Raw genomic sequence first — 15,856 nt, forward strand, 5'->3', positions numbered from 1 at the left:
TGAAATGAATGGTGATACTCCCACAGGCGTTGACTTCCAAATACAGTAGTGATGAGCGCAAGAGTCTTGGTCTTGCAGATTTTGCAAGAGTCTTGCATGCAAGACCAAGACCAGTAATCCCGATGCAAGACCAAGACCAAGACCATACCTGCAAGACCAAGACCAAGACTCTTGCGCAAGAGTCTTGCACAAGTACCGGCTCAGTGGTAGAGTAGTCACGTGTAGTTATACGGGTCCCTGGTTGGATTCTAATTTGCGCCATGCGAACTTTTTGGTGAGCAAACACCGTGTGCGTGGGTTTTCTCGGGGTTTTGGTGTTTCCTCCTACTTTCTTCATTCCACTATTTCATTCATTTCTCACCATTACCGTCTCTTTTAGCCTCGATGCATAATCGTGGGACTTTAAACTAGATATTTCGTTTCGTTTCAAAAAAATAGTGGTGTTTTTCTTCCAAAACTAAAGAGAAATGTAGTATTGAACATTGGTAATACCGTACACCTACAGGGTATGTCGACTACATGGGTATGGCCTTGGCTCCGAGACTCAAGCATCCGTTGGAAATTTTTAATGTGTGCTCATAAAATTAATATCGAAATAACATTATCACGACATTGACAAAAACTTAGTACATGTGACCGCAAGTCTGATTTCATGAGAGGATGCTTATACGTTGAATAATTGTTTATCTATATAACTTTTAGCCTCCATAGGTATACGACACATCGAGGATTGAGCGATATAACATTATACCACAACAATAAATCTATATTATAAAATTGAAAGTGACTATTTTTGTGACTCCTAATTTCTTGGAGCACCCGACCGATCTCGACCAATTTCAACATAGATGAAGTTTGGGCTTGGGACTATTTTCGTCATTTCACTTTGACGGTAAAACTTAGAGGAGAGGAGAAGAGGGAGTTATATAATAATAAATGAAACTTAATAACATGAATCAAACGAGGAATCTCGATCAAAATTTTAACATAGATGAGGTTCAAGCCTGGAATGTCATATGTCAGTTCACTTTGACGGAGCAACGTAGGGGAGGCGAAGATGAACAAAAAACAATATGAATGAAAATAAAAGTGGCTAAGTTTGTGACTCAATAACTCTTGAACCGATCTCAATCAAATTTTTAACATGTATGAGGTTCTTTCCTGGAAAGTTTCTTAGAGTTTGTTTCACTTTGATGGTAAAACCTAGGGGAGGAAGGGGATATATATATATATAATAAATGAAACTTAATAATTCTTGATCCACCCGACGGAACTCAATCTTATTTTCAACATTGATGAAGATCGGACCTGAGATGGTTTCTGTCATATCACTTTGACGGTGCAGTTTAGGGAAGAGGGAGAGGAAAGATATTTAAAAATGATCGAGATTAAAATGGAATGTATAGTTTTGGGGATCGCTGAGATAAACAATGATACTTCCGGTGCTGTTTAAATCAAAATCCAGCCCCGTAGCTTGGCGGAGGGGAGGGGAGATATATAAAAATTATAAAAAATGACCGAATATTAGAGCCGAAACCATAGTTTTCGGGGTCTCTGACACGAAGAGTGACACTTGTGATGCCGTTTAAATCCAAATTCAGCCCTGTAACTTGGGGAGGAGGAAGTGAGAGAAACATAAAAATAATCGAAAATGACCGATATTTGAGAGCGCCTTACTAATAGTAAAAAAGTGATTGACTTACGAATTATTATTATTATTATTATTATTATTATTATTATTATTATTATTATTATTATTATTATTATTATTATTATTATTATTATTATTATTATTATTATTATTTAGTATAGTTTAACCCAACGAAGTGGGTACTTGATGCTAGTAATCCATATTCACAAGTGAGACTTCAAGTAACTTGGAGTTTGATGCCGTTATTTTGTATTTCTAATACAGATCAACAGTATTTATATAAATTGAGCTTACACAAAAGACAGACAGTTGAATCGTTTTCAGTTTTCACTCAAATTATTCTAAAATATTATGAGGTTTGATTATAATAAGTATTATTTTAATTGTCTCTCCCTCTTTTTTGGTCAATATTGCTAAACATATCATCATCATCATAGATTTCTGCCATTATTGGCAGGTTATTTGCTTCAACAGGCAAGGTACGACGTTCGGTGGTCCTCAGCTAGTCTCTTCGTCTTAATGTAGCAATTTTCTGTTTTAATACCTTGCTTCAACTAGTCTGCTTCGGTCTCTCCCTCTCTTTCCTTCCACAATACTCTCTAGCACGTCCCTCATAATACAGTTCTTTCTCAGCCAATATCCTAACCAGTTGATCTTCCTCCTCTTAACAATATCTAGATTTCTTCTTTTTTGCTCCTACTGCTAATATTTGTAACATCTCATTCGTTTTCGTTCAACACAGCTAATTCTCTCCTTTTTTCTTCATGCCTTTGGCGTGGGAGGCCCGGGTTCAATTCCCGGCGGTAGCTCATGTGGTTCGGATTCCACGTTAATCAGTAGCTCCACGTCTCATATAGCCTCGCTGCTGAACAGGACGTTAAACTCAAAATCAACCCAAGTCAAGCCTTTTTTCTTCATCCCCATGTTTCGAAAGTATGCAATTTTTTTCATTGCTTTTGCATATGTTAATGTTTCTGCCCCATAGAGTACATATTGGAATCACTAAAACAAAGTTTCAATATTTAATTGGAAGTTTGTTTAATACAAGGATTAGCTAATCGTTTTTGAAAAGAAAAATCAGACTCCTTTAGAGTGTAAAAATAATTTTGCAATTCACGGTATTTCAATAAACTGTGCCGTCTGATTTTCTTTCATGCGTCTCAGGGATTTGGGAACCAGTGGAGTGTTGGATCTGTTAAAAAATATAAACAGATTACGAAACGTTGTTATTTAGGCATATCTTATAAGTAATGAAGCGTGGCACCCATTAAAAAAATAAAGGTCATCAGCTATGTTGTACACTATCATCATACTTACACGACGTGAAATTATATTACATTTAGAAACATACATTGTATTTCCGTTACTACTGGTGCATTCTAGAGTTTATTATCCCTTATATCTATAGTAAAATTTACCTATGAAAAGCTTAAGATTTCTTAAATGCAAGACTTGCAAGACTCTTGCATGCAAGACCAAGACCAAGACTGGGTGTGCAAGACCAAGACCAAAACCAAGACCAAAGGTTCCAGTGCAAGACCAAGACCAAGACTCGATCTGCAAGACCAAGACCAAGACCACCCTGGTCTTGGTCTTGGTCTTGCATTTGCTCATCACTAAAATACAGTCCCCATGCGAAGAATGGCTATATTCAGCTAGTATCTTAATAAGGACTATCTTAATTTATTCTAGTAGTCATCTCTGGTCCGTGTGGTCCCTGGTTCGATTCCCGAGCTAAGTATGCTTGTGGTGGACAGCATCATGGTTTTTCTAGCGGTACTCCCGTTTCCTCCCACTTTCTCATTCCACCAATTCTTCCTTCATCATTCACTTGCGTTCTTCATAGTCTCCATTAGCTTAAAGGGAATAACCGTGGGACGCCAAACTGGAATATTTCGTTTTATTACAGTCTTCTGCTGTACCTAGGTATCTTCTATCACATCCCTAGTAAGGCAAGTTCTCAGTCTTAGAGCTCCCCCCTGGGTAAGCAGTTAACGTGCATGCCTTTTGCGTGGGAGACGCGGGTTCGATTCCCGGTGGGAGCTCGTGTGCTTCGCATCCTACGTTAAGCTATAGGTTTGTGTCTCACATAGCCTCGGCGCGGAAAGGGACGCTATAAGTCAAACAACTTCCTCATTGGATTTTCGACCAATGTTCTGGTCTAGGGTTATCAAAATACTCGTTTCTGAGATCATTTCTTTTTTCTCTTTTTATTTATCGGTAAAGCTAAAAATCTCGTTTTTCTGGTTTCATCAAAAATTAATTTTTAATTCAGTTTCAAGAAAGAAAAGAAAAAAAATTGTTAGACTAATACAGTTCATTTTTACTAGGGATGGCTACAAAGTTCCGGTTCCGGCGGAGATCCGGTTCCGGACCTGGATCCGAAAACCCGGTTCCAGAACCGGATCTTAGGAACCGGTTCCAGACCTGGATCTGAAAGCCCCCAAAGACCCGTAAAGGAAGCACAAAGTTCACCTTCAAAAATAATGCAAAGGCGACCATGCACTTGTGCCTTCCCCGCCCAGACCCACTTGTGCCCCCAGAAAAAAATTTTGGTCCACCAGTGGGTGTTTAGCCAAATGAGTTGGTCAGTTTGCCTGTTTAGCCAATGAGTTTGCCAGACACCCACTTTATTTAACCAAATGAGACAAGCTGTCGCCGCCTGGCGCCTGCCTGTCGCTTCCACCATTTCATCTAGCATACTGTTCACAGCTTGCCAGCAGCTCGCGTTTAGCGTAGGGATGGTAACAAAGTTTCGGTTCCAGCGGAACCGGTTCCGCGAGGATCGGGTTCTGTTTTCAAGGATCCGAAGAACCGGTTCCAGACCTGGATCCGAAGAACCGGTTCTAGACCTGGATCCGAAGAACCGGTTCTAGACCTGGATCCGAAGGACCAATTCTAGATCTGGATCCGAAAAACCGGTCTTGGAACCGGATCTTCAAGAACCGGATCCGTTCAGACCCGAAAACCGGTTCCACCAGGAACCGGTTCTGGCCATCTCTAATTTTTACTCCTTTGCGTTTCTATTAGTTCTTCTCCCTTCCGGATATTGCTAATTGTACTGACAAGCCAAGCACATTGTCGAACATACGACTTAATTTATAATGTTTTGCGTGATTATAGTCATTCAGTTCAACAGTAAATATGTAGTCTTCAACATGAATTATTCTTACATGTATACAAGTTTTAATAAAAGTTTTTTTGTAGATTTGAGATTTCGTTGCTTGCGTATTATCAAAACATTCTTTCTTTCGTGTTGGAATATGCAATCATAACTATGGCTAACAACAATTATAAATTCAAGAAGAGGAATTTTAAAATTGATATCAATAGGTTTGTATCACTTGAAACACATACATAGAGATTACTGTGGATATCGATGGTATTACTATCTATGGCACATAACGTAGCTAGGAAAATTGATGTCACAAAAATCCACTATTCAAAATTCTCACTTTTTTTTCTTAAAGTTGAATATATGGTAACATTATTCTGGTATTTTTTTGTTGTTCCTGTGTGATTTTAAACATTGAACTCTTGGGAAGATTAGAAAGTTTATTTTACTCTTTAAACATATACAGGGTGAACCCGAAAGATGTGCAGAAACTCCGGGAGGGGATTCGTGACCTCAAAAGAAAACAAAAAGTCATCTTGCATGTTGTTGAATTCCGCGTAGGGCACGAGTGACAGGGGTGATAACTTGGAATTGAAAATCAAATCCTGACATTTGGAACAGCACAGAAAGATATGCACATACACAGAGAAAAATCCGTTCTCCGGACAGCGGTATGTTGTACAAATATACGGTATCCGCTTGCTTACTATAGAAATCAGTACTGAGCATACGTTATCCGTATGCTACATAGGCACTGCCCTTAGATGTTACATCATGTCGTTGCAGGATGTCTGACATCTAACAGTTTTCCGTATATCACATGCATATACTTATGTTACCTTCGTCAGCTATATGTTATATACGTCCATTTGTATGTGATATCCTGACCGCCTACATTGTTTCATACAGAAAGTACGTATAGAGGGAACACTTATACAGAAAGTCTTATAAAACATGCGTTTTCAGTTATACGTCTGCTGTACGTTAAGTCCAAAAACTACAGGAATTACGCATGTAACCTATCTTTTTAAGTATGCCACCTACAATTTTTTTTTTTCTCAGTGTACTTCGGGAGGTGATTCGTGACATCAAGTATGTGCACTGGTCTAAAGTTCGGAAAAGAATTCGTTGATGGAGGTAATGAATCCACCGGAAGTGGTAGAAATAACTATTTGCAGGTACTACTTGATCATTATAGAGCAACAACGGCACTTCTAAAAACTAACTAACTAACTCTATGGCCTACGGAACCCGGAGGTTCAGTGCCGCGTTCACAAAAGCTCTCCACTGACTTCTATCCTTAGCTAATTGGATCCAGTTTCTACTTTGTATTCCTATCTCTGCGAGATCCATCTTAATATTATCCTCCTATCTGCGCCTAGGTCTTCCTAATGGTCGTTTTCCTATGGGTCTACCAGTCAAGACTTTGAAAGCGTTTCTACTTTCTTCCATTCTAGCTACATGACCTGCCCACCTAAGCCTCCTAGACTTGACGACCCTCACAATGTTGGGTAAACCGTATAAACTATGTAGTTCCTCGTTATGAAGCTTCCGCCATTCCCCATTCTCGTTCCTCTTGGGTCCGAATATTCTTCTCAGGATCCTGTTCTCAAATACTTTCAGTCTATGTTATTCCCTCAGAGTAAGCGACCATACAGAACAACAGGCATGATTATCGTTTTATATATTTTAAGCTTCAGATTCCTCGACAGAATTCGCGACGACAAGAGATTTTGAACCGAATAGTAACACGAATTCCCTGCTTTTAGTCGACATTTAATTTCTTCGTGAATATGATTTTCGTCTGTTAATATTGATCCTAAATATTTGAAAGTATCCACTTTATCAAAAGTATGATTTAATATTTTAACGCCTCCACAATTTGCCGTATTACGGTCCCGACGCACTTCCATGTATTTAGTTTTCTCTGCATTTACTTCTAAACCCATGTCCCTGCAAGCGTTTAATAAGATCTCTGCATTTACGGCACTTCATTAACCATTATTATTATTATTATTATTATTATTATTATTTTCATCAAGACTAACAATTAATATGCTTATCAACAAGCATTCGTGTAGTTTCGTTCATGAAGCGCCTCGTACTAAAATGATGGTTGAAATTTCGAAAAAAAAAAAAAAAAAAGTATGAACTGGTAGAATATCAACAACCATGCATTGTATGGTTATTTATGTGACAAGCTACAATATTTTTCATATGCATCTTAGAAATGTAATATTTAATGCCTGAAGTTCATATTCACAGGATACGTTGGCCTTATGAATACTTTTACTTTTTATGACTATCATAGGCGGACTCGCATACCTCCCTCCCTTCACTTAGGCAAAGTTAACGTTAATACAAATACATTTCAACAGAGCAAGGAACATTTAGCTAGACTTAAATAGCAAGGAACATTTAGCTAGACAGAAAAATTACTTAATTTCAAAGTTTATTTCAAAGTAAAGAATACTTCCCCCATATATATATATATATATATATATATATATATATATATATATAATGTTAATAAACAACAATAATGGCACAGGTGCCCCACTCTTAAGTTAGAAAAGTTAATATTGAATCCAAGTAAGCCCTAACCTTGGGAACGAAAAATTCTGAATTATTGAATTTTCATGATTATAAATACAATTTCAAAGTGCTTCGTTTAAACAGAGAAAAGAAACATGTCGATTTCCTCATGACATCAAGGGATGAGTCTTCCTCAACATTATTGGCAGTAGCATGCAAAATTTCTGGAAGTAGTGACAGTAACTCAAATTCCCATTGTTCAGAGTTGAAAGGTAAATTGTAAGGAGACAAAAGGTAAATTTACTGTTATCACCCTCATCGCTGTTCTCCAGACAATTCTCTGATCAATATCTGCTTTTCAATGCCCGCTTAAGTGGGATATCGGAAGGAGAAATGAAAGATGGAAACTTGTAGTCCTTTTGGTTCCCCTAACCACAACATCGATTGTGCAGTACCACAGAGAAACCAGATGCACAAACGCCTACTTGGACAGTGATGTGAAGTTTCCAAGCATTTCATAGAATTTTCGTACAGATGGCGCTTAAGCGAAACTAATTCTCTGGTCATATTCTGAAGATCTATTAGAATTTTAGATTTTAAAAATATTGAAAAAGTTAAGTGTTGAAGAGGAAGCACATTTTTCAGTTCATAAACCTAATTTGTAGCCATTATTGCTTTCCCTTTACACTAACACTAGCTGTATGATTATTCTAGAAAAATTTTGAAGCCTGTTTATCGCTGTCCGAACAGCGTTGTTCATTAGGGTTTTCTGTGGTAACATTTTCGTAGAAAGGTGAATCGCAATTCCAGTCGTTGGAAACTGAAACAATGATTTTTTTTTTTATTAAAAAATATAATTTTGTTCCGACATTGTGTTAGTGTTTAGGTCAAATTAAAAACTATCTGCAGGAGGTCCTTTTTGGAAGGCCACACCCTCTCAGCGAATGGAAAGTGGGATTGGAGTGTTGAGGGGAAAGGTCATCGTGCTTTCATATGTATATAAAAGCGTTTCCCATTTTTATTACTTGGTGTGATTAATTTCCTGCCGCTGTACTTTTGGTCGTGCCAAGTTTCGCAGCAGTGATGTTTTCTTTCAAAAATTAGCTTATTATGCTGTCTGCGAATTAGGTTCCTGAAATCCGTATCAGTTGCTGCTTATAAAATACTAGTTCATAGTAGTGCCATTAAAATTTGAATATTTGAGCAATTTGTCCTTCTGATAATGCTGCTTTTCGATATTATTTAAACTTTTCTTTCTGCATCTACAGAATAATTCTGAACATTCTATATATTGAGATCGCTGACTTTTAGGTCAAGAACTTTGCTAACGCAAATTCGAATTCGGCAGAGTTCTTTAAATTCCTCGCTGAGGACTCTCTCCTCAATGCAGTGGTTAAAACAAGTAGGTTCTTGTGTGTTCGCTATACTATTTTTTTCCTATTTCCCAAGCAGTCAAGCTTGAGTTACCCAAATACCTGCAAGCAGATAAGATGAGATAAGGTAGAGCGTTCACCTTTTGGTGCATGAGGTCCTTGGTTCGATCCCAGCTTGGGCCAAGTGAGCTTTATGGTGGTCAAACAATGATATGCGCGGGTTTTCACGGGGTTCTCCCGTTTCCTTCCACTTTCTTCATTCCACCATTTCATTTATTTATCATCATCACCTTCTCCTTTAGGCTAGCCGGCGTAAACGTGGGACGTAAAACTTACAAGATTTCACTTCATTTTTGTATAGCACTGTATGGTGGTAATTAAATACATGTAATTAAATATATATGCTGAATGATTGTTGAAAACCGTACCTGAGTACGTTATCATATAGTGTAAAAGCAGTCATATAAAGTAAAATAAAATAAAACAGAAATAAAATGAAAGCACTAAAAATAGCTCTAACCATCAGGATAAATTTTTTCTAATGCTGCTATTTGGTCAAGAAGTTAGAACATAATACATAGTAATAAAAATTCGTCATAACCCTAATCTCTTGGACTCTTCTGTTGTCTCTTTTTAAAAATTTAGAAGTAAGTGCTTTGCACTATTTGTACACAACAGGTTTGTTTTTCATATTGTATAAGTTAGTACTCTGACTTTTTTTCGTATTTCTCGACTTATCTGGCGCCAAAACCAAATAACGTCCTTAGGTTTAGATCAATCATCACAGAAACAATACAGCATTAACGGATTCGAGATGACCTAGGTTCCCTCGCTTAACAATGTGCACATTCCCCGTATTAATTTTTGTATACCATTAGGTTTCGTTCGATCAACCTGCTAAACTGAAAAAGTTACTTTTTTCGTTTAACGTAGGACACCTTATCAGTGTAGAGCCCGAATGGTTGGTGCGATTGGAGAAATTCCACCATTTTGGATTGAAAGCAGCCTTTTCCAACATCCTTTCTTTAAATTTTCCCGTGTCTTTATATTTATTGGTCCATATTATATATATATATATATATATATATATATATATATATATATATATATATATATATATATATATATATATCGGGTGTTCTAAAACTGTCGCCCATGGACCACAGAAGTATGATTCTACAAATCAAAATAAGGCGAAAAATATTATATATAATTGTATACCATTTTACTAAATTCGCTAACAGAAAACTAAAAGTCGAGCAACCGACGATCATAAATTGGAGGATCTGTGTCGCTAGTACATTGCTAGTCTCATCTGTGTTATTGCTGGTTTGCTTTGACACTCTCTCTTTCATACAGCTTCCCAACTGTTCTCACGACGTTAAGTGAACACCACACTTCCAGCAAATTTTTTTTAAAAAAAAGTCATCCATCATAGCATTGGTCAGTCACCATTGATCTCACAGAAACTGAACCAGTGTTGCTAGGTCATTGGATGAGTCCATTTTATATGGGGAAACAGTTATCTATTAAACTTGAAAACGAGATAAAATATTTCAGTTTAACGTCCCACTATTATGTACTTTAGGCTAATCTTTCAGTTTAACGTCCCACTATTATGTACTTTAGGCTAATCTTTCAGTTTAACGTCCCACTATTATGTACTTTAGGCTAATCTTTCAGTTTAACGTCCCACTATTATGTACTTTAGGCTAATCTTTCAGTTTAACGTCCCACTATTATGTACTTTAGGCTAATCTTTCAGTTTAACGTCCCACTATTATGTACTTTAGGCTAATCTTTCAGTTTAACGTCCCACTATTATGTACTTTAGGCTAATCTTTCAGTTTAACGTCCCACTATTATGTACTTTAGGCTAATCTTTCAGTTTAACGTCCCACTATTATGTACTTTAGGCTAATCTTTCAGTTTAACGTCCCACTATTATGTACTTTAGGCTAATCTTTCAGTTTAACGTCCCACTATTATGTACTTTAGGCTAATCTTTCAGTTTAACGCCCCACTATTATGTACTTTAGGCTAATCTTTCAGTTTAACGCCCCACTATTATGTACTTTAGGCTAATCTTTCAGTTTAACGCCCCACTATTATGTACTTTAGGCTAATCTTTCAGTTGAACGTCCCACTATTATGTACTTTAGGCTAATCTTTCAGTTTAACGCCCCACTATTATGTACTTTAGGCTAATCTTTCAGTTTAACGTCCCACTATTATGTACTTTAGGCTAATCTTTCAGTTTAACGCCCCACTATTATGTACTTTAGGCTAATCGAGACGATTATTAAAGCAAGTGAATGATGATGGATAAATTGGTGAAATGAGAAAGTTAGAGGAAACGGGAGCAGCCTGAGAAACCCACGGACGCGATGTTGTCCACCACAAACTTACTTGGCTGGATAACAAATCGAAGACCCCACGCACCGGAGGTAAACGATCTACCACTGAGCCTGTGCCCGCCTTTTAAACTTCGAGATGGAAATTTCGGAAAATAATCCATCAATGTGTAAATTTAAAAAAAAAAATAATAACTTCCAGTTTCCACCTAGTAAGAATGATGAACTATGATAGAAAAAATAAGGCAATATTCGAACCCGAAACCTCGTAGTTGCGGAATGAGAACGTTGACCATTATTATACATTCTATTTACGAAAGTAAAGTAAAATCGATGAAAGGATTGAAGAAAGGAATTAGGGTGAAGAAAAAAATGAAGGTGAGGAACAACTGGTTCATGTTCCTGAAATATCTTGGAAGGGTTACATGCCAGGAAAGGTAACTTGAAGTCACATTGTCTTGTTACAGTTGGGTTTCAAGAGTGCGCTTGTACTAGGAAAATGGCTGACTTGGATGTATGTCAAAATACCAAAGGGGTCCTGTTTGAAAACTGGCCGAACATTCACCAGCTGAGTACGCTTTACTGTTACTTACATTATAGTCCAAGAATAAAGACAGGAAAGGGGCAGACAATAGCTCAAAATAGGTAGCTTCGAAACGGATATTCATGATAAAACCCCGCTACTTGGTACACCTTTTATATAATCGTGCGTACTGAATCAGTACCTAAATATTGCATGTGTACACTGGCTCTATAATTTCGGATAGTCAAGTTCTAGGAAAAATAATAAACCACTATGAAATATAGGTGTAATTAAAATAGGGCAAATATTTTTGAAATAAATTTTTGTTGGCAGTTGTTGCGATTACATAAAGCAGAAAAAAAATGCTTTTGGCAATTACTGCATAAATTATGTTGCAAGTAAAAGTTCATGCACAAGTAAATTCCGGAGGTTTACTTCTACTAATTTCTTTTTCATCACTAAAAAGAAAATGGATAATTTATTTATTTTTAATACACAGATTTTCCTTACGTGTGTTGATATAGGTGAGGAACGGTTATGTTTCCGTTGCCAACACTTTCTTGTGATGTTTTCTGCACCAAATGGGGTTTATGCCAAAACTGTTTCCAAGTCCGGTAGAGTGTATTTCTTCTATGAAAGAAAATCTATATGTTTATGCGTAAGAGCTGTTGAAAAATTTATCTTCGTTTCTTATTAACTACGCTATTGTGATTCAAGTTGTGTGTTTTAATTGTTGATTTTGAAGGATGTAGCTCCAAACAGCATTTGATATGGTTTCTTCGCTCTCATGATCTCTCTATATAGGAGAATTTCTAAAAGTGATTCTGTATAATATTACGGTGGAAAACATTATTGTCTGAAGCGAATATGGCATCATGCCCGAAACATGTAAACAAGACTGTTACAAAATGCAAACTAATTTCTTATAAAAAAATTAACAAATTAGTTATTAAGATTCACTTTTTGTATGCAATGCTAGCGTACGTAAACTAGCACATTTTGTATTGATTGTACTCTGACTTCTCTCTACGTTTTACAGAAGAAAGTTGTTGCCAAATGAACCGGATGAATTTTTTTTTAAAGTTATCCCTGTATTCATTACTTCCCTCAGGACTCGTAGGGTCTTTGCAGAGTAGTTTTGACGTATGATTAGCGCCATACTAATGGTTTGACTTACGAATGATTATCAGAAGTGTATTCAGAATCTCTGATTAGCACGTAGTAGTTGATAAAGTTAATCACATGTGACTAATTTAGAGCAGAGGTTACCTTGGTTTAGCCGTTGTTTAACCACAACAAACTTACATTACGAGAATACAAAGGCAATTTAATTACCTATCTTTCATTCTTTCCTTTCACCTCTTCGCTTGTATTAACTATGGAACAACTATTAAGCCGAGTCCTCTACAATAACAGAAGTGTTTTTTGAGGTGAACAGTGACAGATGAGTAGAAAATTTCCAGTTTTCTGAGAGATACGTACAACTGGTCGATAAGTTATCTTCTCTTTTAATTACAACCTAATCCTTCTATTATCGCTGCTATTAATTGACTTCTGATTATTCCTCCCGTAAATACCTCCCTCAGAAATAAGTACATTAATCATAATTCGATTTTGTAACTATTTGTAATGAAACCATGAACTGAGAATTTAAAAAATCATTTTTCATAAAAATTATAATGGCAATTTGGTAGGTGAAGACGGAACTAAGTTTTCTAACTTTTGGATACATGCATCACATTATTTTTAAAAAATCACAAGGACAGGACTTGTAATCAAGAAATCGTTGGAAGCAGAAGCAAAATAGTCAAGAATCACCTGTAGTCAAATAACATAGCTTGTCAGTAGTAATTAACAATTCGGATAAAATCACGAAAAAGATGAAAGCAAACCTCAGGGTAAATTAAAATTCAAAAATACTTATTTTTACATCATTATATAACAACAATATTTTGTCAGGAAAAGTAATTAGGACTTTCCTAAGATTTTGTAAATTTTTATGTTGGCTTTTGGCAAAGTTAAAAGAAAAAATAATTAAGGCAAACAAGGACAATAGTCCATATAAAATGACCAAGTTTGCAACTAAGAAATCATTCTGCATTCTGGGTCCTGTATCCAGAATCTCAATGGAATGGTCTATACGAAATTACAAATGCCGCAAGAAAGACCATTGTCCGGCCAAGACCAAGCGAAATATGCAATAAGGTAATGTATGACTACAGAGAACTTTAACTGTCTATTTTGCATGTGACATGAAATTAGGAGGTCTCTGAAAGTGACAGGCAAATTTGAATGTTTAAATATTTAGCTTATTTCCGTGTGGTTAAGCATTGAGTAGAATTATAATGATCTGTTATACAATTAATCTGACATACTAATCTGATAATCTGTATTCAGTACTCTTGGATGTTCACTGTTAAATAATTTATATTGTTACAAAAATTTCCACTATACTACCATTGTAAGTCAGTTGTTTCATCAATAAAGTATTGTCATTTTATGACAATAAGAAATTGCAACCACTCGTTTAATTGCACTCTTTCATTAAAGTACAAAGTCGCTTTTTTTTTGTAATTTATATAACACAATTTACGATTTAATACAATTAATTTTGATTTTGATTTCTTTAATATTTTAATTTTTTGACTTACGGTACATATTTATAAGTTATTGTGATGTCAAACCACAAAGATAACATTTCGTATTTCATATATTTTTATTTTTAGATTACACGTGTGCAGGCCTAGATTTCCGTAGTTGCCACATTTATTTTTTTCTCACTCAAAGTATCGGGGTTATGTTAGTTAATCATACCCAAATCAACTTACTAGCTGAACACCAAACACTCCGAATACCAAAAAGTATATTCTCCTTATTCTTAGTACAGAGATAATACGACACTAACTAATAGCATGTCTAACGCTTGATTAACTAATTCTCTCTTAATACCACCCTTACTTTATTTCTATTGTAGAAATAGTCGGATAAAAATGAGATTGAACCGCAAACAAATTGCAACAGAAAGTTTGACAATTGTTTCTTACTGAAAAAATGAAAAAAAAACGATGAAATAAAGTGTACCGATGTCACTGTTGTCATAAGGCCGCTATAATGGAATTTAACGGTTTCCATAAAGTATATGCATTTTCTGACCATCACATGTGATTTAAATGAGAAAGTTTACCTCATAATGATTGTAAAGATAATAAAAGTCATACAAAAATGGACTAAGAACTGGGCAACCAGGGCGCTGCCATACGGGAAGATGCCACAGAATCGCCAAAAAGTCACTTTGCCCAAGTGCAAATTTTGTTTTGGTCTGCCCCTGATGTCATGTGTTACTAATTGCAACCAATGATAAGTTCACAAAGAGCAAAATTCTATGTTTAACAAATGTACTCGTCCTTGTTTCCTTCACTGTACGAAAAACCATTACTGAAGCAAAAATTGTTATTTTTTTTATATCTATGATCTACAATTAAATGTGTATGACCATTTTTATTAAAGAGTGTTAATTGTTTATTTTATTATATATTTTTTTCGGGATTTGCCGACATCAACAGAAGGATAGCTGTTGTTGGATTTAATGAAGTTGGAAACTGAAAACCATTCAGAAAGCCACTCCGAAGTTCTGTTGTGTGAGAGTTACTGAAAGAAGTTTATAATGTGCAATGGTTTTGAGCAAGTTTTACAAGCCAGCACATATGATCTGACAGTAGACGGAAGAGAATGTTGTAAAATAGTGTTATATATTTGAGGTGTCAACTGTACTGTTCGATCATAAAAAAAAAAAAAAAAACATTAAAAAAAAACAAGAACATGGTTCAATTAAGTTTCACCTTGTAAAAATTTAAGCGTCTTTAATTGTAAAGTGACAGTTCATGTACAGTGTTATCTGTGTGTTCTTGAGCAGATAATTTGCTGTAATGAAGTAATCATGGAATGTAAAGAGAAGTGCTTTCTTTGTAATGAACTCTTTTAGGAAAGCAATGAAATATCAAATCTGACGGAAAAGGGAATTCAAGGAATATACCGAGCTTGTAAAGAGAGAGAATTTAGTGAGTTTCAACTTAAAGTTAACCAAAAAATGAACAAGAAGTGCACATCGCGGATAACTAATCTAAAATCTTCTTTCAATTTCCAGCAACCAAGCAATGCACCATCCACGGCACGTGCTCTACTATCGCAGAATGAATCTTTTGATTTTAGGAGAAACTAGTTTTTATGAAGCTCCGATCGCCTCCTATTTCTTCACAAAACCAAAAGCATTTCCTGTCCGGACATTTGAGTTTGAGCAAAATATCT

At 35.9% G+C, this 15,856-nt stretch overlaps 1 protein-coding gene across 1 annotated transcript in view; it reads left to right on the top strand.

Annotated features, from left to right (window-relative positions):
* Positions 1–15,856, top strand: part of LOC145687954 (patched domain-containing protein 3-like) — a 317,349-nt gene that overhangs the window by 197,792 nt on the left and 103,701 nt on the right. The window lies entirely within an intron of this gene.

Source organism: Thermobia domestica, chromosome 6 (assembly GCF_964235325.1).
Source record: "Thermobia domestica chromosome 6, izTheDome1.hap1.1, whole genome shotgun sequence".
NCBI classification, from domain to species: domain Eukaryota; kingdom Metazoa; phylum Arthropoda; class Insecta; order Zygentoma; family Lepismatidae; genus Thermobia; species Thermobia domestica.